The sequence below is a fragment of the Canis lupus genome, chromosome 2 (assembly GCF_011100685.1).
Source record: "Canis lupus familiaris isolate Mischka breed German Shepherd chromosome 2, alternate assembly UU_Cfam_GSD_1.0, whole genome shotgun sequence".
Lineage (NCBI taxonomy): Eukaryota > Metazoa > Chordata > Mammalia > Carnivora > Canidae > Canis > Canis lupus.
Window position 1 is genome coordinate 74093992 of NC_049223.1, and position 19805 is coordinate 74113796.

The 19805-nt window shown below is 49.7% G+C and overlaps 1 long non-coding RNA gene across 1 annotated transcript in view; it reads left to right on the top strand.

Annotated features, from left to right (window-relative positions):
* Positions 1–9804, top strand: part of LOC111093454 — a 40936-nt gene extending 31132 nt beyond the window's left edge. Inside the window, exon 2 of the long non-coding RNA XR_005355970.1 lies at positions 9528–9804. This is a non-coding gene — a long non-coding RNA (uncharacterized LOC111093454). The remainder of the gene's footprint in view (positions 1–9527) is intronic.
* The last annotated feature ends 10001 nt before the right edge of the window (positions 9805–19805 follow it).

A 19805-nucleotide genomic window follows, 5' to 3' on the forward strand; every position in this document is an offset into this window, starting at 1 on the left:
TATATGCCTGATGGACAATTTAACCATTATCAAAATATGCAAGGTAGATTGCTAATGTCTCCACTGATATCACTCCCAGATATGTTCATTTAGCCAATTGATAGATGAAAAAATGCAGACTCAGAGAATAATGACAATCATAGCAGCTAGCATTCCTTGAGCATTGAGGGTGTGTCAGATTCTGTTAGGTATTTTTCACACATTATCACATATAATCCTCACAAGAATTCTTGGAGGAAAGTAGCTATTATCACCTCCATTTTACAGATGAACACCTGAGCCTCAGAGACCCAATTAAATGCCCTGAAGTCACAAAGAAGGTCAGAGGTGGGGCTGGGGTTTGAGCACAGGTCTGTCAGAGAACATTTCATCAAAGATCTGCTGATTATTGCCTAGGTCCTAGGGTACAGGCACACCAGATGCTGACTCTGGTCTCTGGCAGCCACTATCTTGAGGAGAACAAGAGGACCGTGTTATATTGATAAGGTCTTGTGTGTAATACAAAGAGTTTTTCTGTGTTTGTATTAAGGGGCGATGCAGGGAGGGGACTTGAGTAAAGTGTTGGAAGCCTAGAGGTACCAAGGTGAACAGAAGAACCCTGGACAAGGAGTCACTGGCTCTGGCTCTTATCCCAGCCCTGCTCTCATGTGTATTCATCAAGCACCTCTGAGCACCTTCTACTACCACCAAGACACAGAGAAATGTCCATTCTTGTAGGGCTCACAGTCTTATGGCAAGCAAGTCCCTTAACAGGTGTGAAGAAACTTATGAAAGTAGAGATGTGGTCATAGTCCTTACTGCGGCCCTGGAAGCCATGCAGACCTTTGACTTCTCTAGCTGCAGCTCCAATCTTCACCCCTCCTCTCTCTCAACCCCAGCTTCATGAGCCTTCTCTCAACTTTCTTAATAGGCCAGGTTTCCTACACCAACAGGGCCTTTGCACATGCTCTCTCTGTTTTTAATTCAGATTTTATGTCTATCATTATTTCATTAAGGAAGAGTTCCTGACTCTCAAGGCCCATCTATTAGATGCCCATATGGTACTTATGGTTGTGCAGTGACTATAAACCTTATTCTATAAATTGAATTGTGCAAGAAATAGAATCTTCTTTATTTTTATGTTCTAGGGTGTATTTGTCTTTCCTTGCATTAATACCACACTATCTTAATAACTTTAACTTCATAATAAGTTTTGATATCCATTGGTTTAAGTTAAGTTTGCTCTTCTTCAAAATTATCCTGGGTATTTTTAACCTTTGCATTTTCATTTAAAAAAATTTATAATTAGTTTGGTAGTTTCCACCAAAAAAATCCTGCTGGGGATTTCAATTTGGACTTGGATTGCATTGAATCTACTGATCAATTTATAGAGAAGAGATAGTTTTATAATATAGAATCTTCTAATCCATGAACATGGTATATTCATCCATTGATTTTCAGATATTTAATTTTTTGGATAATGTTTTATAGTTTTGTGTGTAGAGATCTTATACATCTCATTTTATTTTTTAAAAAGATTTTGTTTTATTTATTTATTTGAGAGAGAGAGGGAGGGAAGGAGGGAGGGAGGGAGGCAGTGTGTGTGAGCAAGGGGAGGGACAGAGGGAGAGGGAGAGAAAGAATCTCAAGCAGATTCAGCACCGAGCATGGAACCCGATGTGGGGTTCCATCCCATGACCTTGAGATCCTGACCTGAGCTGAAATAAGAGCTGAAATCATACCTAATCGACAGAGCCACCCAAGCACCCCTTTGTACATCTCATTTTAGATTTATAATTAATTGTGATTTTTTTACTGTATTACAAATTATATATTTTTAAATTTCATTTTTAACTATTATTATGGGTATATAGAAATATAACTGCTAAATTTGCTGAATATTTCAATTGTTTGTAAATTAATTTAAATTTCTATGGACACAACCATGTTATCTCCTGCTTTTTTCTTTATAATCTTTATGCCTTTTATTTATTTTTCTTACCTTGTTGCTCTGGCTAGCATTTCCAGTACAATGTTGAATAGAAATGGCAATAGCAGGGGCACTTTGGTAGCTCAATTTGTTGGGTGTCCAATTCTTGATTTTGGCTCATGTCATGATCTTTGGGTTGTGGGATTGAGCCCCACATCAGTCTCCACTAGGCGTTGAGCCTGCTTGGCATTCTCTCTTGCCCTTTCTTTCTGCCCCCCCCCCTTAAAAAAATAAATGGCAATAGTAGACACAATTGCCCCATTAACAATCTCTGAGGAAGGTTCTCAATATTTTGCCATTAGGTATTGTTTGCTGTGCTCTTATGTGAATTCCTTTTATCAGGTTAAGAAAAATTTTAAATATATTTTTGCGGGCAGCCCTGGTGGTGCAGCGGTTTAGTGCCGCCTGCAGCCCAGGGTGTGATCCTGGAGACCCAGGATCGAATCCCACTTCGGGCTTTCTGCATGGATCCTACTTCTCCCTCTGCCTGTATCTCTGCCTCTCTCTCTCTCTCTCTCTCTCTCTCTCTCTCTCTGTGTCTCTATGAATAAATTAAAAATAAATAAATATATTTTTGCTAAGAGTTTTAAAAATCATGAATATGTTTGAATTCTATCAAATGATTATTTTTACATCGATTGAGATGATTGTATGATTTTTATCCTCTGTTTCTTTTTTGTATTAATATGGTCAACTATAATAATTGATTTTTAAAAAAATTTATTAAGTTTTTCATTTTAATTCTGGTATAGGTAACATACAGCGTTATATTAGTTTCATATGTATAATATAGAAATTCAGCAATCCTCTACATTACTTAGTGCTCATCATGATAAATGTACTCTTTAATCCCCAAAACCCGTTTCACTCATCTGTCTATCCACCTCCCTTCTGGTAACTATTGGTTTGTTCCCTGTAGTTAAGAATCTGTTTCTTGGTTTGTCTCTCTTTTCTTCCACCTTTATTCATTTGTTTTGTTTCTTAAATTCCACAAATGAGTGAAATCGTATGCCATTTGTCTTTCTTTGGCTTATTTTGCTTAGCACTATACTCTCTAACTCTATCGATATTCTTGCAAATGACAGTATTTCATTTATTCTTATAATTGAATAATATTCCATTATACACACACATATCACATTTTCTTTATCCATTCATTTATTGATGGACACTTGGGCTGCTTCCATAATTTGGCTATTGTAAATAATGCTGCACCTTGAGCTCACTGCAGTGAGCATAGGGGTGCATATATCCTTTCAAACAGGATATTTTTGTATTCTTTGGATAAATACCCAGGAGTGCAATTGCTGAATTGTAATTTTTCACTTTTTGAGTAACCTCTATACTGTTTTCCACAATGACTGCACCAACAGTGCATGAGGGTTCCTTTTTCTCCGCATCCTTGCTAACACTTATTTCTTATGTGTGATAATGGATTTTTTTTGATAATGGATTTTTTTTTAAAAACTTTATTTTTTTAAGTAATCTCTACACCCAGTGTGGGCCTTGAACCTACAACCTGAGACTGAGAGTTGTATGCGCTACCAAATGAGCCAGCTAGATGCCCCTAATAATGGATTTTTAAATGATAAAAAAAACTACTCATTCTTGGAAAGAAAAATCCTAACTGAGTTATGACTATAAAAACCTCCATACAGGGGCATGTGGGTGGCTGAGTTGGTTGGGCATCTGGCTTTTGGTTTTGGCTCAGGTCAAAATCTCAGGGTCCTGGGATTGAGCCCCATGTCAGGCTCCCTGCTGAGCAGAAAGTCTGCTTGAGGATTCTCTCCTTCTGTACCTCTCCCCATGCTCTTGCTCTTACACACACTAAGATAAATAAATCTTAAAAAAAAAAAAAAGTCCATACATATGGATTTGGTCTCCCTGTATTTTGGTAAGGATTTTTACATCTATCTCATTTAATCCTTACAAGAACTCTCCAAGGAAGGTACTATTGTGATCTTTACTTTACAAATGAACAACTGAATCTTAGAGGGATTAATTAATCATGAGAAAGATTGGCCTATAATTTTCATTTTCTGCAATTTTTGTTATCAGGATTATGCTGGCCTCAAAAGTGTGATAGAAAATGTTATTTAACAATACATTCTTTGGAACATTTTGTGTGAAATTGGTATCACTTCTTCCTTATGTGCCTGGAAAAATTCATCAGTGAAACCATCTGTGCTTAACATTTTCTTTGTGATTTTTTTAAATGGATATATGTTCTTTAAAATACATAGGATTACGTAAATTTTCTACTTGTTCTTCTATCAGTTTATGTTAGTTGTTTGAGGAATTTGTTCAGTTCAACTGAATTATCAAATTTATCCTTATAAAACTACACAATATCTCTTCATTCATTTTTAAAATCTGTAAGTTCTATAGTGTTGTCTTCTTTTTTTTAGATCTTGGATTGATTGATTGAATATTTTGGTTATTTATGCCTTCTCCTACACAAAACCAGCTTCAGAAAGCTTGAGGAGATATCCTTCCAGCCTGTACACCACCCAGTCTTACTGTTTTGCTGCCTCCATGGATTCTCCTTGGAAGTGAGATTTATAGATTTTTTTTCAGAACCCATGAAGCTCGCTGGTGTACTGTTGCCCTCTGGCAATACTTGGTCCAGAGGAAATATAGCATAAGGTCCACCTTTCTCAGGGATCCATCATCTCTATAGCACTGTTCACTACTTCTGACCCAGAAATCCTATACGCCGCTATGCACATCTACATGGTTATACCTACACCTACAATCTTTATATAATCTGAGGAATGGGGGAGCTTGCTTACATAATCTCCAAAATTATTCCTGTGACCTGAGATTTGAATCCCTTTTTGAAAATCAAAAGTGAGGAAGAGACTCATGTTTTCTTTTCCTGCTGTCTCATTGCTTTCTTGAACTCAGGCCAGAGTACGGGAGATGGGGTGAATGGATAGAGGGGAAGCTTGGGAAGTAGACAAGTGAACTTGAGTAAATCACTTAATCCCTCAGAGCCTCAATTTCTCCACTTGTAGAGTAAAGGTAATGACCCCTCTCCTGCCTTGCTCATAGTGTAGTGACAATGGATCAAATGAATGCTCAAGAGCAAGGGCTTAAAGAATATTTATTTATTATGAACTCTACCATCCACTCAAAAGGGCATATAAATATGTACATACAATTTAAGTAATTATAATGTATAATATAACAGATGCCTGTGTCCATACCACCCAGTTCAAGAAATTGCTGTATGTTTGAGACTCCTTGCAAGTCTCAGCCCCTTCTTATCTTTCTCCCAAGAGGCGATTAACATACTAATTTTTGTATTGATCATTCTTGCTTCTCCTTGTATTTTGACTTTTTAAACAGATAGCTCTTAGAGAACAAACTGGTGGTTAGCACAGAGGAGGTGAATGGGGGGATGGGTGATGGAAGTGATGGGGATTAAGGAGTGCCCTTGTGATGAGCACCAGGAGTATACGGAATAGTAGGATCACTATATTGTACACCTGAAACTAATATAACACTGCATGTTAGCTATACTGGAATTAAAATTTTTAAAAGACAACCCTTAGCTATATATTATTTTACCTTTGTCTAGTTTTGAGTTTTAGATATATGAATGCTACTGTCTGTCTCTCTCTGTGACTTACTTCTTTCATTTGTCATCATCTTGTGGAGTCCATCCTTGCGTTTGTGTGCAACTATAATTCATTCATTTTCACTGTTGTATGATATTCCATTGGGGGAATATACCACACTGGATCTATCCATTTCCTATTGATGGATATTTGGATCATTTCTAGTCAGGTGACTTTGAATAATGCTACTATGAACATTCTTGTAGATGACTCCACACCACATCTACAACCTAATACAGACCAAGGATTTTCTTTAGGAGTAAAATTGCTGAATCTTAGGGTGTGTGCACATTGAATTAAAAAATGTTATCTCCTAGATGTATTAGTTTCCTCTTGCTGTTATCATGAATTACCACAAACTTAGTAGCTGAAGCATATTTATTTTATAGTTCTGAAGATGAGCTAACATCAAGGTGTTGCCAAGGCTGAGTTCTTTTTGGAGGCTTTAGGAAAGATTCTATTTCTTCACCTTTTCAAATTTCTGGAGGCTGCCCCCATTCATTAGCTCATGACTGCTGCTTCCACCTTCAAAGCCAGCAGTAGCATCTTCAAATCTCTCTCTGACTCTGAGGCCTGCCTCTCTCACTTAAAAGGATCTTGTGAGTATATTGGACCCTGGGATAATCCAGGCTACTCTCCCCAACTTGGGGTCAGCTGACTAGCAACTTCAATCCATCTATAACCTTTAATTTCCCACGCCATGTAACCTAACTTCTTCACAGGTTCTGGGCATTAGGAGGCAGACGTCTTTGAGGGGGATGCGTTTTTGAGGAGGTCACTTAGACCTCAGATAATGCCACATCGTTGCCTTGCCTTTTTATACTTCCACCAATGGAGGTCCATTTCCTTTATTCCTGCAAGAACCACCTTTTATATTAACTTCTTTTTTTATGTTTTGATTATAATGTCTTATTTTGAAATAGTTTAAAAGTCATAGAAAGTTATAGAAATAGAACAAAATTGTACTCTTCACCCAGCTTCTACGTGCACTTTATGTTTGTGTGTGTATGCGTGTGCGTATAGTGCTATGAAATTCTATCACATGTGTAGGTTTGAGTAGCCATCACCATAATCAGGATAAGGACCCCTTTTAAGCCCTCAGCATGGTACGAAGCTTAGAGATCATTATGAGAAGGCCAGCCCTGGAGGCCTCACATGGGTAAGAAGAATGGCTCAGGGCCAGGGAGTGCTCCGGGGCCAGGGCATGAGGGAGAGAAGGGGAAGGCATGGCACTTGAGGTGCTGATCCCCTGGGAGCCGGCCCTGCCCTGGGGGTCCTGGCGAGGATCACCTTGGCCAAGTCGGGCTCAGTGTACCTGAGCGCACAGGCAGCAGGGAGAAGCAACGACTTTAACTCTCCCAGATTAATCCTGCTAAGTTGCAACAATATTGATATGCTATTATTTTCCACCTTTATTCATCCCCCGGCGAAGAAAGAACGACTCCCCCCAGGCCATTCATAATTGAAAAATGCTTTTAAGGCCTTTACGAGTTGAATACTAAATTTCGCGAGGTGCCTGCTTTATTGGGCCTCCAGTCACCAATGATACATTTGCTCCCTAATGTTCTTTAAGGAAAGGAGCTCCAGAGGCATGATGGATGGGACCGATCAGAATCAATGCTCATTAGTGACTCCAGCGGCCAGGTGGGCCTGGGCTGCTCACTCAGGTTGGGGACTGGCTCTCGGCAAAAGACAGGGGCAAGGCCTGTTGGCTGCCGTTTGCCTTAGACTGGGACTTTTCTTCATTCATTCATTCAATAGATTCTTACTCTGCACACTGTGCACCAGGGCTGGTACTGGACACAGAAATAGATCAGAGCCAGCCCTGCCCTCAAGGAGCTCCTCAGACACACGCATAAATCAGGGCAATAGAGTGGTTATGTGTCTAATGTTGGGAGTGTGCTCGGGGCCTGGGAAGCATGACGAGAACATGGGAAGCATGATGAGAAGATCAGTATTACATGAGGAACTGGCAGGCAAGGAAAGCTTCATATCAGAGGTGACATTTTACAGTGTGAGTAGGAATGTGCCCGAGTGGGAAGGGTGTTCCTAGCAGAGAGAGGCAACATAGGTGAGGGCATGGAGATGTGACCCAGCCTGGAGTGAGGAGATTGAGCCATTGACTTCTTAGATGAGTCACCCTGGTGGCTCAGAGGTGGCCAACACTGCAATCTTACTGACTCATGGAATCCCAGAACTGGCAAAAACAGAATAAGAAGGATCCTCAGAAAGCATGTAGTCTGACCCCTCATGATGCTGATGGGCAGCTGAGGCCCAGAGAGGGAAGGGACTTGTGCCAAGTCTCACAGCCAGGTAATGGGAAGGGCCAGTGCCAAGGGATGAGCCCCTGGCTGGGATTCTGACTATGCAGCTGTGGCCTCTTGGAGACCACAATTCAGCTTGGCATTGACCTTGGGCCTTAGTTTATCATTACATGAAAACATGTGCTTGTTATACAAAACTTGAAGTCCCTTCAGCTCCCAAACTCTATGAAGCCCCGAGGGAGGAACAAGTCTTCTGTTGGGTAACACACAGCTGGCCAGTGACATGAGTGGGGGAAGCTAATGTCTGGATGGGCACCAGGGCAATGGGCTCTTCCTCAGCCTCTTCTCCTTTCATCACTAACGAGCCTTGGTGGCACGCAGTGTGCCTGCATTTTGCAGATGAGGAAACTGAGGACTTAGAGTTCAGGTGACTTGCCCAAGGTCACACAAAAGGCACCCAGAATTTGAAAAAAATTTTTAAAAAAATTTAAAACCAGATTTTTAAAAAACTTCAAAGCTCATGTGCTTCCCATTGTGCTGCGCTGTCCCCTCAGGGCCTCAGAGGAAATCAAACAGACATGAGACAACTGCCCTGTCTATGGTCTCTGTGAGGGCCTCGGGCTGGCTCAGCCCAAGAAATCTGACCACCACCACAAGTGGTAAAGCCTGTGTCAAGTCATAAAGTGATAGATTGGCCCCGTCCTTTGTTCTTTCCTGAGAACATTGCTCATGAACATGCTCTGTCCAAGGATCTAGGGGTGGTAAGGGTGTGGCCAGGGAGGGACAGCCAAGATGAGCAGAAGGAGAGGGCCAGGGCCTAGTTATGGATCTCTGCTTCTTCCCTGGGCAGGCCTCTTTCCCAGATCCTACTGAGGACCCAAGAAGCCTTGGTTTGGCTCAGGCCTGACATGGGAAAAGGGGACAGTCAGGCCTCAGATCCCTGCAGCTGGTCCCAGGCCTAAAACCTGAGCTGTGGTGTTGGGAACAAGTCCCTTCTCCCTGAATGACACTGCCCAAGTGGCTCACGCAGGCCCTAGGGGCAGCAGAGCTATATGCCTGCCAGATAGAGAGTCAGCCAGAAGCGGCCCAGGTGCCTGGCACAGTAGAAAGGTCTGGTTCCATCTTGCTGACAGGCTGCCTTTACTCTTGATTTTAGCTCAGGTCATGATCTCAGGGCCTTGAGATGGAGCCCCAGATGGCAGTGTGCTCAGCATGGAGTCCGCTTGAAATTCTCTCTCCCTCTCCTTCTGCCCCTCCCCCTGCTTGTGTGCTCTCACTCTCTCAAATAAATAAATACACCTTTTTCTATTTTTTATTTTTATTTTATTTATTTTTTAATAAATCTTAGAGAGAGAGAAAAGGATGTCAGGTGATATGGAGGAAACAAAGGCAGAGTAGGAACAAGACAGTGATGAGAGGCGGGGGCTCTTCCAGACAGATGTGTCAGGGGGAGCATCTCTGATAGGCAACATTCCAGTGAGACATGAAGGAAGATATGGGGTCTTAAAATATGTCCACAACTTCTTTGATATTCTTCCTTTCAAGAGATGGAGCTTAATTTCCTCCCTTTGAGTGTGAACCAGACTTGGAGACTTACTTCCAGCAAGTAGAATGTGCCAGAAATGATGGCATATGACTCCTGGTAAGGTATAAATACTTGCTCGTTCTCAGATCACCTGTTGCCATGTCATGAGGATGCTCAAGCAGCTGTGTGGAGAGGCCCATCTAGTGAGGAACCCACCCCTTCTGCCAACGGCCAGCGAGGAACTGATGCCTCCTGCCAATGGCCGTTTGAGTTGCCATCTGGGAAGTGGACCCAGTTAAGCCTTCAGATGACTCTGCACCTGCTGTCATTCTGATTTCAGCCTTCTCAGAGAGCCTGAGCAGGAAGCAATGACTCTTGGATTCTTGACCCATAAAACTGCATAATGATAAATGTTGGTTGTTCTAAGTCACTAAATTTGGAGATAATTTGTTATACAGCAGTAGATAACAAGTACAGAAGGGGAGGAGCAAACATGGATATGTGGAGGGGAGAGTGACCCAAACTGAGGGGACAGCAGGTACAAAGGTCCTGTGGCTCCATGCAGGGAAGACAGAGATTGTACCTGTGGCTCAGCCCTTGTCTGTCTGGTCCTCAATTTTTTCATTTGTCAAAGTAAACAGACATTGTCAGATGAGAAATTTGATTATAGACCTCAAAAGGCTCTGAGAGAGCAGGGAGTGGCTGAACCACACAGCCGGCTCTGGCCAGCCTGAGATGCAGGCTTTCTCCACTAAGCAGGCACCTTTTGTGCTGTAGCCACTGACCCTGATTCCTGCCTCCCTACCAGACCCCCTGGGTCAGACTCCCCAGAGGAGGATCCTGGGAAATCATATTTTTATTTGCTTCCTGAGGATCCATACACACAATTGAGAGACCCTTCCTGGCAGTCCTCAGTTTCCTTGGGCTCTCTGTAGTCCCTAATCTCTCTCAGACCACCTGGCCAAAACTTTCTTATGTTTCACAACCTATCCCAGACTACACCTCCTCTGGGGAGCTTTCCTTCACCTTTCCCCAATCCCTAGAGTCAGACCTTCCTGCCACTGGCTCATTTCTGAGTCCTGTTCTGGTTTCTCTGGCAGAAGTGTTATTGATTGCTCATGCTGTGGCTCTTGAACAATGTGTTATAATTATTTGTTTAGATGTCTGGATCTCTGAGACAGACATACACTTATATGAGCTCAGAAGTCAGTCTAGGGCCTAATGCTTAGTAGGCCCCTCCGCAAATTGTTCTGGATGGATAGAAGATGAAAGGATGGAAAGAAAATAGGAAGGAGGAGAAAGGATAGAAGGAAGGATGGGAAGCAGATGGGGGAGGGATGGGAGGAGGGATGAGAGGACTTGGAGGAGAAAGGATAGAAGGAAGGACAGGAAGAAGATGGAGAGAGGGATGAGAATAGGGGTGGGAGGAAGGATGAGAAGGAGAAGGAGAGAGGGCTGGGAGGAGGGGTGGGGAGCAGATGGGGAGATGGGAAGAAGGGTAGGAGGAGGGATGGAAAGAAGATGGGGATGGGAGGAGGCGTGGAGGGAGGTGGAGAGAAGATGGGGGATGGGAGGAGGGGTGGGAAAGAGGGATGGGAAGGATGGGAGAATGATTTGGAGAGAGGATGAGAGGAAGGATGGGAGAAGGAATAGGAGGAGAGATAAAAGGGACGAGAGGGAGCAGGAGGGACAGGAGAAAGAACAGGAGGAAGAAGAGAGAAAGGCTTGGAGGAGGGATGAGGAGGAATTGGAGAAGAGTGAGGGAACAGTGGGAGGAGGGATGAAGGATGAATGAATAGATGGGTACATGGGTGGGTGAACACAATCCCTTCAACCACTGTGGCTCTGCCCACCCACACCCGAGCTGCAACTCGCCTGAACTCCGCGAGCTCGCTCAGTTAACCAGGCCTCTGTTTTACTAACGCCCTCTTCTGCAGCAGAGGCAATTAGAGCAAACGGCTGGAAGCTTCTCCCCAGGCAGCCCCACCTGCCCTGTCCTGTCCCATTAACTTCCAATTCAACAGCCATCCCCGACCTGCAATGTATAATGAAAGACATTCAAAATATATCCAAATGGCATGAGTATTGATTTATTAATGCTGGGGAATGTTGCTCTAATTGAATTGAGATCCAGGAAGTAAGTTAATGTAGCTGACGGTGCTACAGGAATTGAATTACCCCAGGGCCCAGAATTATTACCTTTTCACTCTCTTTGTTGTCAGTGGGATAAATAACAAATCAATTGACGATTCACCCTGGTGGCAAAAAAAAAAAAAAAAAAAAAAAAAAAAAAAAAACCCAAACCAAAAAAACAAAAAAAAAACAAACCAAACCCAACAACAACAACAACAACAACAACAACAAAAGTCCACAGAGTCTTAGATGCAGAGCCAGAGTATGGGCATGGGTGAGGGGTGGGGAGCTTCCTGGAGGAGGTGGGATGGGAAGGGGAGAAGAAAGGAGGCTCAGCGTGCAAGCCCGGAGCCCTCCCTTGGCTCGTTGGGCAGCCAGGGTTCCGCGGAACACCAGCTGCACACGCTGGAAAGGCCGCCATGGCTCCCGGCGCATCCGCGAATGCGCTGTGAGGGCCCAAGCTGGGGAGGGACCCGGCCCGAGTCGCCGGGTGGTCCCCGTGAGTCTCGCCACCTGCCACCTCCCCCGGCCGCCTGCACGTTCCCAGGTCACAGGGCCTCTTGCTGAAGCCTCCTCGGATGTCTGCGCTGGTCCCCGGCTCCCTCAGCCTCAGGCTCCTCCAGGCCCCAGGGCCCGAGGAGGCCGCGGTGCCCAGTGCGGCGAGTCTCTGAGGGCCGGGCGTCGAGGCCTGCGTGTCCGCTTGGCCACTGAGCGATTTGTGCTGGGATTCTGGACACTTCTAGGAGGGGGAGAGACTCTGGCGTGTTCCATCATAAAGAAGAATCCCGGGCGTGAGGCAGGAGCCGGCGCTCCCACAGTCCCTCCCTCCCTCGCGCTGTCTCCTCCGGCGCCCCGTGGGTCTTCGGGCCTCTCCCCACTTCTCCTTCAGGGGGACCCCTGGGGGGGGTAAGCGGTCTCTCCAGAATAGGGGGTTGTGGGCGGAGACCTGGCTGGCTTGCAAGCCGGCTCCGGGGGCCCCGGTGGGTAACTGGGCCCTCGTCCCTCCTGGGCCGGGCGGGAGCAGCAGGCTCTGGAGCGGCCCGGGGGCGGCTCCGCAGAGGCCCAGGAAGCTCGGCGGCTGCGAGGGGCCCCGGCGTCTGCCAGGGACCACGCGCTTCTCCCGCCAGACGCCTCCGGCCCTGGGCTGTCCAAGTGGGTGTCTGCGAAGCAGCCCGGCTGGCCGTGCTCTGGTCAAGGGAGAGAAAGGCTGAGTTAATTAAATCAACAGCTAACAGTGCAGGTTACCCACAAAAGTGAACTTTAGTGCCCCTAAAACCACTGACCAAAGGAGGGCTGGGAAAAAAATGAAACCACAGTTGGAGTAAAATGGAAAAAGAAATCGTCAGCTCTACATCACTCCAGCCGGCCACAGGTATCAGAATATTAATTGGTCTTTGACTCGATTTGGCTGTGGGAGTCAGGGCAGGCTGTGGCTTCAGGCAGCCCGAGCCAGAGCCATGGGCGGCCGCGGGGCATGCTGGGAGCGTGGGGGGAGGGGGAGGGAGGAGGAGGGGAGAGGGGGAGGGGAGGAAGGAGGGAAGAGGGGAGGGGGAGAGGGAGGGAGGAGGGGGAGGACGGAGGGGAGGCCCGGCCGAGCTCCTGCAGGGTGACAGGGTGACGAGGAGGGCGGCGCGAGCGCGTGGGTGCCCCTGTGGGTGTGAGGGCTGTGCTGAGCGAGCCCGTCACGCGCGGCGCCACACGAGGAGGGAGCCCACGCCGGGCTCGGCACATCCAAAGCTCGCCGTGTGGCCCCGTTACCCTGCGAGGGACAGCGCCAGCAGGGAGGTGATTCCACGAAGGTGGTGGCCGAGGCTCGGAGGCAGGCTCTTCCCGGGCCACTCGGTCAGCCGCAGTGGCAGTGACAACCGCAGAGATAATGACAAAGGTCGCTCACGGCCGGGCAAGGGACTGGCTGGACCCAGAGCGCAGTGCCGGGCACAGGGGGGGCTCCCGGAAGAGTCTGCCCTCCCTGCTGGTGGCCTCGGGTGGGGGTGGGGTGGTGGCCGCTGACCTGCAGGGACCCACCCTTCCAGAAGTTCCTGTGTGTCCAGGCCAACTGTGGGCATCAGAGTTTTTCTGCGGCAGGTGGCTGGTTTCCTGCTGCAGCTGTTGCTCTGACACTGGTGACCCGTGGAAGCAGAGACGGTGTCCACCTGCCAGACACGCTCGTGGAACCCGGGAACAGTGAGCCGTCCGTCCGAGGGGGGCATCCCCACTGCTGGGAAATGTTCGGTGGGGCCCGCGTGTCCCCGGCGCCTGCACGCCCCTCTGGAGTGTCCAGGGCATGTAATCTCTGCCGCACCCGCTCAGCTCCGTGGGCCCCTTCATCGATCCCGGAACGTCGTGGGCCCCTCCGTTCACAAAGTAACTGAGGCACAGGGAAGATGGGGGGTCCTCGCTTGAGGTCACCCAGCAAGTCAAAACCCAAGGCCAGTTTCCAACCCAGGTCTCCGGTTCCAGCACTCTCCTCTCACACTCCCGTGCTTCCAGGGGCCACGGGCGGCATTAAAACCACAGCTCAAGCTGCGAAGTGGCACCCGAGGCTGCAGCGCGAGGGTGTGACAAGCTGGAGGGCCCAGGCCTGATCCCGCGGGGCAGCCCCCCGTCAGCCGGCACCGGGCGGGCACGCGGGCCCATGTTGCCAGGGCTTCTGCTTTCGCGAGCAAAGCTGAGAACGTGGGCTCTGGCGGGACGTTTTACAGTCCTTAAGGCAACTGGACACATTGGCCACATGTGGGGTACAGGTGGTGACTCTAGGGCCCGCTGGCTTTCTCTGGGGCTTGGTGGGCAGAACTGTGGGAGAAGCAGCAAGGCCGGGAGGTTTGAGACCGCGTTGGCCTACTGCCTTCATGGGTTCTCTCCCCTCTTCACCCTTCCGTCGGGGCCTTGCTGTCTGTCTGCTTTGGCCCCCGGGGGGCTCCGGCTTCCCTGTGGCAGCTGAAGCTCTCTGAGCCTCCCAACACCCCAGCAGCCAGGCTGGGGGCACGGAAGAACTTCAGAGATCAGAGGGGCCTGCTGGTGCCTCCCTGGGAGTCTTCCCCGACGAGGAGCCGGGCTCCCTTGGCGGGGCGGAGAGTGGCGCTGAGCTGCGGAGCCAGCAGCAGACGGACCCGATCCCCGGTCCGTTCCCTCCCTTGGGACTAAAATTTGGGATCAGACAGGCCTAGGCTTGAATCCTGACTCTGCCATCACAAGCTGTGTGACCTTGAGCAAGTGGCCATGCCTCTCTGAGCCTTGGTAAAGAAGTCCCTGTGGATACCTGGTCGTGTCCCCGTGACACTCGCTCCTTCACACTCAGGGGTGCTTACTGAAACCCTGCCTCTGCCTGAGGACGTGTCCCAGCTGTGTGAGACGGACAGGTGCTCGTGGGCCGGGTGGCCAGCGCTGAGCACGGATGCCCCAAGCAGCCACCCTGACAGTGGCGCATAGGGCGTTGACACATCCTGCATCCTCTGGTTGGGATAATTCTCTTTTTTCTTTTAAAGGATTTATTTATTTATTTGGGGTAGGAGCAGAATCTCAAGCAGACTCCCTGCTGAGCGGGGAGCCCAAGGCGGGGCTCAACCTCATGACCCTGAGATCATGACCTGAGACTAAAAACCAAGAGCTTGAGGCTCAGGGATCCCTAAATGGATCCCTAAGTGGCTTGGCGATTTGGCACCTGCCTTCAGCCCAGGGAGTGATCCTGGGGTCCTGGGATCGAGTCCTGTGTCGGGCTCCCTGCATGGAGCCTGCTTCTCTGCCTGTGTCTCTGCCTCTCTCTCTCTCTCTATCTCTGTCTCTCATGAATAAATAAATAAAATCTTAAAAAAAAAAAAAAAGAGCTTGACGCTCAGCCGACTGAGACACCTCTGGGTTGCCCCTCTGGTTGGGGTGATTCTGAGGCACAGACTATCCTGTCTCCCAAATTCCCCAAGGGGATCAAGCTCCAGTTGCCCAGGGATAATTTGCTTGGTGACTAAAGCTTTCATGTCTCTCTTCCCTCCTCATCTAGTTTCCCCTCTTCCTCACCAATGTTTCCTGGTCTCTTCTGAGTAAACTACCCACACTAACCCTGCATCTCAAGGCCTGCTTCTGGGGGAACCCAACCTAGGAACCTCAGTTTATTCAGCTGTCAAATGGGTACAGTTAATATCTCCTCAGAAACGCTGTGAGGTTAAAGAAGTTCCTGCGTACGTAATGCCCAGGAGCTGCCGAGCTGCAGGGTGCGCTGAAAACTTTCCCTCATTAGGTAACTTTTATTATTTCTGATACTGTTGTGATATTGGAGTTGACCCCCAGGAATCCCAAGGCCAGGCCCATTAGGGCAGCTTTGAGGTGGGAGCCTGGCTACCCCAGGGGGGCCTTGGGGGCTGACTGAGGGCTCGGGGTGGAAGAGCAGGGAAGACTGTGGCCTCTGTGGTGAGGATGGTGGAGTCTGTGTAGCAAAGAGGTTTGGGCCCCAGGGGAGCCCATCGGCACCACCCCGCCTCCAGAGCTCAGAGCTGTTAGTGAAAATGGTGCTAATGGGGCTGGGCCCAGCTGTTACCGCGGAGGGGGAAGAGGCCTGACGGAGAGGCAGGTGCAGGGTGGGTGAAGAGGGCCCTGCAGCCTGGCCCGCCCAGGGTTGCCTGGGACCCCAGAGGCAGGCTCTGCTTAACTCAGCCCACGAGGCTTCTGGTCGGGGTAGGGGGGAGGCTGGGGTGCCCCAAGCTGTCTCCCCAGAAGATCAGATGCAAATCTTCCGCCTGCCCAGATTCTGGTGAGTTCTTGAGCCAGGACCTTGGGCAAGATGCTTCTCTACTCTGCACCTGTTTCCTCATCTCTAAAATGGAACTAGTGATAATACTGACTTTCCTGGAATTTTTTGAAGAGTCAGTAAAATAAAATTGAGCCGGAGAAGGGTGAGCAAGTTCCCCTCCCCGGGGAAGAGCATGGCCTCTTCTGCTCGGCTCTGTGTCTCTGGCCCTGCCATAGTCTGGAGGTTGGAGGTGGAGACCAACATCTCTGACTTCTCTGCCTTTTGTCTCAAACCTCGTGGAAGTCCCAGGGGCTGTGGCTGCTGCGAAGTCTCTGTGTCCAGAGGGCTGCTGCACCCCCAGGGATAAAAGGTGGAGGGGACCCTCCTCCCCAAATAGGATGGAGTGAGGTTCTAAGGGAGTCCTTTGCCCTCAGTCACTGTAGAAACCTGTCGCACACCTTCCTCCTGGGATGGCTGCCCTGGATTTAGGTCTCCAGGTTCCCACAGCCAGAATCACCTCTCCTGCTTCATACCCATCCTTGCATGAGGATCCTGCATCTAGCACTCGGAGAGTCTGCGAAGCTCCCTCACTGGCTTCTCGGAGTCAGCTCCCGGGGTTCTAGGCTGCCATTAGGATTCCCATTCTGAAGCTAAGAAAACAGAGCCGGGCCAGGACCCGGGTGGGGCAGGCAAGGTGCCCAGAGCTAACCTGGTGCTTGTGGGAGCCTGAGGGTGAGTGTCCCTGGCTTAGCCCACTCTGGTCCTGGCCCTGAAACTGAGGCTGGAGGGACAGACCTGGCCACTGAGGCGGGTCCCCCCCGCCGACCCTGTGCTATGACTTTCCCCCTCCTCCGCAGCAAGGACGGGGGGCTTATTCATGAACAAAATGACCCTGGAAGAAGGAAGGTGGGATCTGTGGGTCTGCGTGGGGCTGGGGTCTGCTTAGATGTGAGGCCCTGAAGCATAGGAGTCTGCAGCTCTGCCCAGGGAACAGTGGGGTAAGCCTGTTATCTCAACTGCAGCCTGAGGCCCACTGTGGGGGGTAGAGGGGTGGAGGTGGGGGGCGGGGTAGAGGGGTTGCCATTCTAGTGGCTAACTTTCTGGAAGGAAGGGACTGCCCTGCATGGGAAGGTACCGGTGTCCTTGGAGCCAGAGAGCCTCCAAGGGGCAGGCCTCTTTGGCTGAATCTGGTGAAACCAAAAAAGACCACAAACCCCAAGACCTGGCCATCCTACTTCTAGAAATATCTGCTGGCACTTCCTACCTGCCAGGCAGCTTTAAGTGCTTAATATATATTAACTCACTGAACGATAGGAACCCCCGTAGGTAAGTGCACTGTTATTATCCCCATTTTCCAGATGAGGAAACTGAGTCCCCAGAGAGACTGGCCTGTCCAAGGTCATTCAGCAGCCAAGTGGCTGAGCCGGCTCCTGCAGCAGTGTTCTTGGTGGCCTCCACCTTCAGAAATATTAGCCTGGGGGTGATGAGACACGTCGGAGAGTTCATGGAAGCTTTGCTTGTAAGAGCAACCCAACCAAGAGGGAGCCGTGTTGTTGCCCACGGACAAGAGCCACGCACGCTCCTGAACCATCCAGCAATCTCTCCGACGCTTACACAGAATGAGGCCAAACCGTGTGCTGTTCCTGTGGGCTTTATATTGAGACTAGCTACTGACGGAGGAAAGTAATTCGCCACCGTGGGCCTGAGCCCACATTTAGAAGAGAAACAACAGAACTGCACAAGGCTCACTAAGTCTTGGAAGACCTAGAAGGGTCCAGACCAAGCCACTGCCTGCGACTAGGCTGTGTCTCAGAGGAAGGGTGGGGGCGGGGTAGAGAACCAGCTCAGGCCAGAGTAGGAAACTGTTACAACGAGCCTATGTTATTTTTGTAATTACACAGGAAACATGTCTTTTGACAGAAAAGATAGGAAAGAGCCTTCGAAAGGTGTTCTGAGGGCCTCTCCCCAAAGTCTGGCTCCCAGGCCCTTGTGGGGAGGCCTCCACCTGGACGGACCGGCCGACTCAGGTCCGTCCCTAGCCAGAGAGAGAGGTGAAGGTGTCCCAAGGAGAGCTCCCTGATTTCTGTCTTGCTCTGTGTCCCCTCCAGGCCACGACAGGTGAGAGGTTGGGGTGGCGGGGCCCCCTCTTCGGCTGCTGGCCTCTCGGGGTCAGGGGCAGTGGGCCAGGAGCCAGGCTCTACCTGGGAGGCCTCCCCGCCCTCCCAGGCCCTCTCCTCTTCAACTCTGGCCACTTGTGCGAGTCTCAGTCCTGTTGCTTTTGTTGCTTTTCTATAGTCTCAGTTATCTCACCTCCAAAATGGGAATAATGTCCTGCCCAAGCTTGGTCTGAGGAGGAAATGAAATGTACTTGGGAACTGTCAAGAAAGGCAAGATTTGAGGGACAATTATCGTTTTTCACTAGTGACCTTTTGGATCTAAGGGATCTGGACTGGAATTCTAGTTCCACCACTGACCAGCTATGGACAAGGGGGTGAACCCCTGACCTCTGTTTCTTCACCTGCAAAATGGAAATAAAACCATTCCGTTCACAGGGTTGCCACAGAAACTCAGCTTGGGGATCTAGGAAAGCGTTGAACGTGGCTCCTGGCACATGGCAAGGGCTCCCTAAATGGTGGTCGTGATGAGGAAGAAGGTGCCAGGGGCTGCCCAGGGGTGCTGGGGCTCGGTGAGGCCTGAGCAAGGGTTACAGAGTATGCCAGCGAGCGAAGGCCCAGAAGGGCGACCACTCAGGAAACTGGGCCTTCTTTCTGCCGTGACTTCAAGAAGGGGAACCGGGGCTGGGGTTTGGCAGGGGGAGTGTGGCCACTATGGTGAGTCCCACAGCCCAGCCTGGGGGCTGCTCTCCCGCCACATGCTGGCCACCCGCCGGGGAATGGAGAAGTAAGAGCCGACTCCAGGGGAGGGCCAGACAGGCCCAACCGAGGGTGGAAAAACCCTCTGGTCAGAGCGGCCTGGAGGATGGGAAGCGCCCGCCCCAGGCCTGGCCACCTGCTCTCTAGAGCCCCAGGTCCCAGGCTTTCCCAGCTCCGATCCACCGGGTCAACCGACGCCAGTTTGCTGGTCTGGCCTTGCCATGGCTCCCGCATGCCCCGGAGTAAAGCCTCATCCAGCTCCCTACCCTGGCCTTCTAAGCCTGTGTCGTTCTGACTTTCGCTGGCCTCAGCCTTCATGGTGTGGCCTGGGGGGCCCTGAGGTCTCAGCCTGGGCCTGGAGTTCTCCCCGGCTGCCCAGGGGGCTGCCCTAGCTTCTCCAGCCTTGTCCCGAATCCTCCCCGGAGGACTCTCCCCCAGGCTGGGTCTGAGCTGGCTCCTGTGACATGATGGGCACACGGCCTCCGGGGACATAGCACTTCTCAGCTTACAGAGAAGCTCAGCCCCAGTCCCAGGTGCTGCCCGGGGGGACTGCGACCCCATGTGACCGCAGAGATGTGCTGTTCAGCTGGCCCTCGGGAGATCCCGCTGTGGGGGCACAGGGGCTGAGTGCCACCTCTCTGAACCCACCACTACCCAGGTCGCATCCTCCAGGCCCCTTCTACCTGGTGGAGGTGTCG